Raw genomic sequence first — 8,837 nt, forward strand, 5'->3', positions numbered from 1 at the left:
CGGGAGATGATCCCCAACAGTAGCCCCCTACTGGCAAGGTTTATCTTCGATAGGCCAAGCCTGTAGCCTTCAAGATATCTAAACACCGTCCCCCTTCAGCCTGTCGAAGTTTGTTGGATTCAATGCACGCTGTTAATTTTTAGATGTTGTATGTGTTGTTTTAATACTCCTTAGCGGCAACGCAACGATCTCTATAACTGCCTAAATTTAATGTTCATGGTGGATATTTGAGCATGGTTTTCGGTGCCGATACAATTTTCAATGCTGGAAATTGTAACCGCGGCCGTCTCGCCCTATTAATACCAGGCTGCTGTCAAAAATTTTCATTGTACCCTTGCTAAAAGCTGCCGCTCTCGTACGAAGTCAGTTACAGTTTTTCGGACGCCTTAGACGAAGTCCCCGGTTGTCATCGCGCTGTTGAAGGAATTTCTTGGACTAGATGGCTCCGAAGCTTAGATCCTCCCGACCGAAGACCTACTGGATTGGCCAATCCAAAGTGGACGGTGAAGTTCTGGCTGGCCTTGTCAGAGAAGGTTTGATTAGCGATGTCTTGAAGGTCCGGCTTCTCGATAAACAAGAGATACCGGAGCCCGCTGATGATGAGGCTATTGTGTTTGTGCACTATTTTTGGGCTGGCCTTCGGCTTCCTTGTGACGAGATGGTGATCAAAGTATTAAAACTCTTCGAGGTCTATTTGCATCAATTGACCCCTAACGCCATAGTTAGAACGAGTCTCTTCACCTGGGCCGCTCGCTCGGAGGGGGTTAAGGCGTCCGCCAGGGCCTTCTCCGCCGCGCACCGACTGCATCACCAACCTAAGCCGGTCTTCACCCGCGGAGTGCAGAGCGAGGCCCACTATGGGTGTCTGAACTTCGCCTATCGCACTGGCTTGTCTACGTCCACGGTTGTGTACAAGAATAAGTGGCCTAGTGATTGGACTCAGTGGTGGTTCTACCACAAGGTGGAGGCCGAAGAATACCTTGTATCTAAATGCGAAGAAGTGAAGGGAAACCGCGCGCCAGATGTGCGGTTGAAATCATCGCAGCAAACTGCCCTTGAAGCCTTCGCTAGGTGTGCGAAGCATCTTTCTACCTGTGATTTGGTGGAGGAGTTCTTGGCTGACGGAGTCTGGCCTCTTAGCCATGGCTGGGTTATTTCGGAATTCGGGGACAAGGGGCCCGAGGGGCTTTGCCGGCCCCATCCTACTTTGGACGGCTTCGCAGGTGCTCTCTTGTCCACGCATTTTTATATAATTTAAATTTCCTAGCCTAACGGTTATGATTTTTTACAGATTTGTCAGTCGCTGAGGTGGAGGCGAAGGCTATAATGTTAGTTGGCAAGATTACACCTGGCGAAGCGCAGCTGTGCGCCGACCAGGGACTTACCCAAAGACTAAACAGAATCTCTGAGTATCAAGGTCTGTCATATGCTGAATGAATGAAGATTGCCGCCATGCTACAAAGTACCGTGGGGGGCTCCCCAACAGCGGAAGCTGGTGAAGAGCCCGCTGTTGGCCCTTCGACAAAGAGGAAGCACCCAGAGCAGTCGCCGAAGGTGGGCCGCACCAAGAAAGCTGTTGCCCTCCGGAAAAGACCGCGCAAAGCCGTGCCTGAGATTTTTCACACAGAAACGTCTCCGGAGGGCTCTGCTGCTTCGCGCGACATGGCCCGTCGGGAGAGTTCTGAAGGCGCGCAGGAGGTCCAGGTGCCGAAGTCCTTATTTTGCTTGCGCGTCAATCTTCCAACATTAATTCTGAGCGATGATGAGGAATTGACAAAGGCGGGCGCAATAACCGAGACTTCGAGCTCATCTTCCGAGACTGAAGAGTCAACGCTGAGTGCGCCCCGCCGCAGAGGGAAGGGTTTGATGGGTCTCGGTGGGCTGCTTGACGCGAAGGCCATTGAGTCTGAGGCGTTGCGGCTCGCCACTTTTGAACCGAGTATCGGGGAGGTCAGTGATGCGAAGAAGATGTTTGGAACCTTTGTCCTTCCTGAACTCGAGATTTCGCTTGCCCAGAAGTCTACAAGCGAGCTGATCGATGCATCCGATGTGGCTATAGCGAAGGTATATCGTATATTTTCTTACATTAAAAAACTTGGTATTTTGCTGACTTGTATTCGATACTTCAGGTTTTGCTCCTCTCACGAGCTCAACGTAAGCAAGCTGAAAAATCAGAAGCCCAGGCCCGAAGCGCTCAGGCCCAGATTGACTTGTTGCAAAAACAGGCGGAAAAAGCTGAGGGCCAGAAACGCGAGATGTCACGGTGAGCGAAGGATGTAGAATTGCGACTGGAGCAGCTTGAATGGGAGGTTAGCACCTTTTGCTCGGAGAAGGGGATTACGGACAACGAAGTAAGCTGTCTTTGAGGCGCAAGTGTGCGAATTGCAAGCACTTTGCGCGTCGGAGAAAGAGAAAGCTGAGCGGCTGCAGGCTGAATTAAGCAAAGTGAAGGCTTATAACGACGATGCTCTTAATGTCATTGGGAGCTTGAGCCGAAGGCGGTCGCCGCGTGCGAAGCAATCAGTCAAACCTTCGAAGGTATTGGCGCCTCGACGACTCCCCCATCAATCAAACTCGTAGGGCTGGGTGGACTTATTAGTTGGATCAATGAGACCAGTGGTAGCCTCCTTCCTGCCGTACAACTTTACGGCGACTTCTGCGCAATGGTTGCTGCCCGAAGTCTTGTGCAGTCTGTCGAGATGATGGGCTACGACCATCATACTGCTCTCCAAAGCCCTTCCTTCCAGTACCCTTCGGATCTATCAACTTCGCCCGTTACAAAGGCATCGAAGAGCACTGCTCGATCATTCACCACCAATTATTGGTGCAAGCACGGCCACGAGCTCGCTCTTCGAGAAGCCGAAATGAACCGAAGATTATAAAAGGGGGTATGTGTAGTAATACTGAATTTATTATTATTAATTTTTTGTTAGGCCAAGGCGAGGGATGACCCCTCATCGAAACCGACGACCACGACAGCCGAAGATACTGGGAAGGTGGGCTGAATCGGCGCGAAGGGTCATATTGTTTATGCTTTCACTTTTGTAATTGACGATGTAACACATTGGTTGTGTAATATATTTTATGTTTATATCGAAGTGTTATTGACATTTCTGCGCTCCCTGCGTAGGTCCTTCCTTCGGACACTGCGCAGGTAGCCGAAGAAGCTGTGCCTTTTACCATAATGAGGGACAATTTTTATGTGTCTTGGTCCTGCTGGGAATCATTTCACCGACGTCATGCCGATATCGAGCTCGAGCGGTATTGGCATGCGAAGTATAGGTCGTATGATGATATGAACGCTAGGAAAAAAGCATTTTGGAAATCTGTTAGTCCTTCGACGCTAGCTAGTCGACGAACTGAACGGAATCTGCACCGTGCAGCGAAAGGAGACGTTGAAGGCACATCGGTGCTCCTTGAGACGAAGATTGAACCTCAGGACAAAGAGCCGGTTTTGCACAGACCGCAAATTTGCTATCGGCGTGGTCCCTCTTCGCAGGTAGTGAGGCGCAGTGGTAGCGACGATGATATCCCTACGTCACCATCATATTGTACTCAAGTTGGGGCCCATCTGGCCCCAACGTCGCGTTTTCATGCCAACAAAGGCATTGCTTATCAATTTTCTTTCAGTCGTTTGTATAAGGATTTTGTTGATCCAGATGTTGATTCTGATGCGGAATAAATCAGTTTTGTATTATGATTTGTTCTTTTGTTATACTTTTAGTGGCATGGCGCCCGAAGCATTTTCTACGATTCGAGGTGTTTTGAATCTTAGTTGGATCTTCGGGTCAGACGTATTTGGCGGAGCCCTCCCCCCGAATTTCACTGCAATTTCCTGCGATTGCATGGGGCTAATATTTTTATTTTTATATATATATATATATATAATTTTTTAAAAACGCCGTCCCCACCCCCCCCCCCGACTTTTAGTCGCAGGTAACTTCGGCCTGGGGGGGGGGGGCAAGCACTCTTGGCCCCTGACTTCTGGAGAAGTGCGCTGCCGTTTCGTTGGTTCAGCGACACTTCATTTTTTCTCTCGAAGGTATGTTTTTCCCTTCGGTGGGGGGGCAAGCACTCTTAGCCCCCGACTTCTGGTGAAGTGCGCTTCCGTTTTGTTGGTTCAGCGACACTTCGTTTTTTCTCCCGAAGGTATGTTTTTCCCTAAGGTGCGGGAGCAGGCACTCTTAGCCCCCGACTGCTGGCGAAGTGCGCTGCCGTTTCGTTGGTTCAGCGACACTTCATTTTTTCTCCCGAAGGTATGTTTTTCCCTTCGGTGCGGGGGCAGGCACTCTTAGCCCCCGACTTCTGGCGAAGTGCGCTGCCGTTTCGTTGGTTCAGCGACACTTCGTTTTTTCTCCCGGAGGTATGTTTTTTCCTTCGGTGCAGGGGCAGGCACTCTTAGCCCCTAACTTCTGGCGAAGTGCGCTGCCGTTCCGTTGGTTCACCGACACTTCATTTTTTCTCCCGAAGGTATGTTTATCCCTTCGGTGTGGGGGCAGGCACTCTTACACTTGTTTGCTTACACTTCGCACCGCGTTCTAGTCATCGATTGGTGCTCCAATCTATCTTTAGGTTGGCGCACTTCGATGAAAACTACTAGTACTCGAGACAAGCAACATTTTTTTGGGGTTGGCACTATCATTGTTTACATGGGTTTCTGCCTCGTTAAAAACCTCACACCCTGGTGAAGGGGTCCCCCCTGTGAGGAAAAGAGTGCAGTACCCTTACAATGTGATTACAAGAAATACTACGAAATTAAAAATTACATTGGAATCTCGGACTTTAGTTGCCGACCTTCAGGCGTAGAACTTGCGAAAATTGTCTGTGTTCCAGGTGTGCGGAAGCTCCTCACCTTCCATATTAGCTAAATGATATGAGCCAGGTCTCAGAGATCTTTTAACTATGAAAGGGCCATCCCATTTACTCTGAAGTTTTCCAACCGATGCTGTTGTACCGAACCTTCGCAACACCAAGTCTTCGGGGGCGAAGGTCTTTTCGGATACATTCCTATCTCTCCATTTTCTTGTCTCTTTTTGATAACTGGCCAGGTTTTTTGCGGCTTGCAATCTTACTTCTTCAAGGGCATCTTTCGATGATAGTTCTTCGCATTGGTCTAGTTCATTTCCGACCCTGAATGATTTTGTTTTGCATTCCTCTGGAGTCATGGCCTCTTCGCCGAAGAGGAGGCAAAATGGCGTGTATCCCGTTGGTCTTGCAACCGTTGTTCTTAATGACCATAGTACCTTGGGCAGTTCTTCGTCCCACTTTCCTTTTGGCAATCCGTGAAGACGCTTCGCAACCCCCACGAAGATGATGCCATTTGCTCTCTCAACTGCGCCATTAGATTGTGGGTGGTATACTGATGCAAAAATTACTTTTATGCCCAGACCATTACAGAAATCTCTAAAACCCGCGAAGTACCAGGAGTACAGCTTCGTATTCCGCCGTATTTTTTGTGGAGCGGAACTATAACCTGGCGGCGTATCGCAGCTTTGTCCCCGAAGGTGAAAACATTACTGCCAAAACTCCTGCTCCTGTAGCTCCCCAAGCTCCGTCGCAATACGCGGTCCAGATAGGTTCTGGTGCTTCGTCATCTGAGGCTTCGGATGAAGGTGTCCATTCCGCCACGAAATCTGCCAGCGCCTACGATTTTGATGATGTTCGTGCCATGAAAACGATCATGAATGGAGCGATCTCTGTTGCCCACTTCGCTATTCTTCCGATGGCTTCTTTGTTTTCGAACATGTCGCGAAGGGGTAAGGAAGTTGGCACTGTAATCTTGTGAGAAGTGAAATAGTGGCGGAGCTTGCGGGATGCCATTACTAGTGCATACGCTACTTTTTCCAACTTTGTGTATGACTTTTTTGGGCCTGCTAGTGCTTCAGATACATAGTACACCGGTGCTTGGCGCAGCCTATTATCTTCGGGTTTTTCCTGTACAAGTACAGCGCTGACTGCTGAGGGGGATGCCGCTATGTATAAGAGCAAATCTGCACCTGGATCCGGGCTGGTTAGGGCTGTAAGCTTCGTCAAGTAGATTTTTAACTCATCGAAGGATGCCTGCTGCTCGGCACCCCATTTGAAAGGGTCAGAACTTTTTAACACCTTGAAGAATGGTAGACTTCGCTCGGCGGACTTTGCAATGAACCTGTTCAATGCTGCTAGCCTTCCTGCCAAGCGTTGGGCTTGTTTTCTGTTCTACGGTGGTTTCATATCTAAAATTTCTTGTGTCTTCTGAGGATCCACTTTGATGCCTTTTTTCGACACCAGAAACCCTAGTAGTCTTCCGGATTGCACTCCGGAGACGCATTTTTCTGGGTTTAATTTTAAACCTGCCCTTCGCAGATTATCGAAGGTTTCCCAGAGGTCTTCGATGTGTTGGCTCCTCTTGGTACTTTTTACTACTATGTCATCAACATAGGCCAATAAATTTTGTCCCGACTGTGGCTTTAATACAGCCTATACCAACCTTGTAAAGGTTGCTCTAGCATTTCAGAGTCTGAAAGGCATTCTTATGAAGCAGTATATTCCAAAGGAGGTTCTGAAACTCGTTTTGTCTTCATCTTCCTTCACCATCTATATTTGATGGTACCCTGCATAAGCATCTAGGAAGCTTAGCATCTCGCAGCCGGCTGCGGAGTCTACGAGCTGGTCAATTCTAGGCAATGGAAAGTCATCCTTGGGGCAAGCTTTATTTAAGTCTGTGAAGTCAATGCATATTCTCCACTTTCCATTGCTTTTCCTTACTAACACAGGGTTGGTCAGCCACTCCGAGTGCATAACTTCGCGTATGACTCCGGCATCGAGCAGTTTTTCTACTTCTCCCTTTGCTGCTTCGTCTCTTTCTCCCGAAGCTTTTCTAAGCTTCTGCTTCCTTGGCTTCGCTTTGGGGTCCACATTTAGCTTGTGCTAAATGATGTTCCGACTTACTCCTTGCAGGTCTCTGGGGGACCACACGAAGACATCGTTGTTGTCGTGAAGGAACATTACAAGTTGCTGCTGATCCTCTGCTGGGGCCTCTGCTCCTATTGTGATCTTTTTATCTTCTTTTTCATGATTTAGTTGTACTATTCTGGTAGCTCCTTCTGGTGCAGCCATCACACATTTCCCTATATTTGGCTGGTTGTGGCCTGCTTCGCGACCCGTCGAAGGGTCTGCGATGTTGTGGACATTTCTTCTTCCTGGAGCTATTCCCACTTCGATTCGCCTAGCCACTCGCTGATCTCCCAACACCTTTATGACTCCTTCCGGGCCAGGCATCTTCATGCACAAATATGTATGGTGCGGTATTGCTTCGAATGTATTGAGGAACCCCCTCCCAAATATCGCATTGTACAGGTAGCTAATGTTCACCACATCGAAGGTAATTTCTTCTGTGCGGAAATTCATCTGCTCGCCAAACGACACTGGGATTGTTATTTTTCCCAGAGCATTGATTGTGTTTCTGCCGAAGCCTAGTAACGGCGATCCAGCTTGCTTTAAGTCACTTCTTCGCAGCCCCATTTTGTCGAAGGCATCAGCGAAGATAATGTCCGTGGAGCTTCCTCCATCGATCAATATCCTATGTACTTCATTTCCCGAGATGTTCGCGGTAATGACAAAGGCATCTGTGTGCGGATAATCTAATACCCTCATATCCTCTTGCGAGAATGTAATGGGAATGCTGGACCATCTTGAATTGATGTACGTTGGTCCCACTCCGACGTGGTTAACCCTTCGCACGTATTCTTTTCGTTGTCTATTGGATTCTGTTTGCTAGCTGGACCCCCCTGAAATGGCCAGCACCACATTGTACCCATGGTTTATAGTATTAACATGTCGGAGGATTAACTCCTATCGCAGGGATCCCGAGAGACCCCTTTTTAGAGATTCGGTGGGGGGATGATCCTGAATAAGTTCGTCGAAGAAATAAATGGAAGTGGAAGTGAATGCAACGGCTGGTGTGGGGGGGATGATCGACCTAGTGCAAAGAGAAGTAAATGCACCGGAGTTTAGACAGGTTCGGGCCGCACGGGGGCGTAATACCCTACTCCTGTATGGATAAAATAACTGTCCTAAGGGAGGTCCCCCGAGGATGTATCTGGTTACAGGAATATTGTGTCTAACTAAGAGCTTGATGCTCCTTGTTTCTCGGCAGGAGCTCTGCTCAGGCTAGCTCACAATGTCTTCGTCCGTTGGCTTGGTTTGTTGTGGGGTTCGTCTTCTTTGTCTGTTGCGGCACGGTCGACTGCTTGGGCTTGTTGGTCTCTGCTTTTTCTTCCTGTGCGCCGACCCTTTTATGCACTCGCCGGCCGCGACATACCCTGAACTGGAAGGAAGGGGCACAAGTTCCAAGACGTCATGACTGAGAAAGGCGTCATCATTTCCTCTGGGCGAAGTGACTGGACAGTCGAAAAACGCGGCGCACGTCTGGTCACTTGTCACTGTGGACGCCCTGGCAACGGGCGCCGTTGAGAGGGCCCACCGAGCAGCCACAGAGCCACCCGGCGTGCCCACCCTGTCTTGTTCTTCTGCCACGGCAGGGCGGCAAGCGGAACGCCTTGATACTGGCAATGTTATCCCGAGATACACCGGATAATACGGGACGGGACCCGTGCAATTAATAGCCCCACGCCCCTCTGCCAAAGCATGGCAGGAACTGACGCCGCGGCGGGAGCAGTTGGATATGTCAGGCCACGCGCGCTCATTTAATGCGGCCTCGGACCTCTGACGGATGAACACTTCATCTGTGGGCCCCTTGGGGGCCTTTCTGGGTCGTCGGGGCACTGAGTGCTCGGGGGTACTGTTCGCCTCCCCGAGCACTCTCTCCCGAGCACTCTTGCACGAACCTTCGAGGA

The sequence above is a fragment of the Phragmites australis genome, chromosome 21 (genome assembly GCF_958298935.1).
Source record: "Phragmites australis chromosome 21, lpPhrAust1.1, whole genome shotgun sequence".
Taxonomy (NCBI): domain Eukaryota; kingdom Viridiplantae; phylum Streptophyta; class Magnoliopsida; order Poales; family Poaceae; genus Phragmites; species Phragmites australis.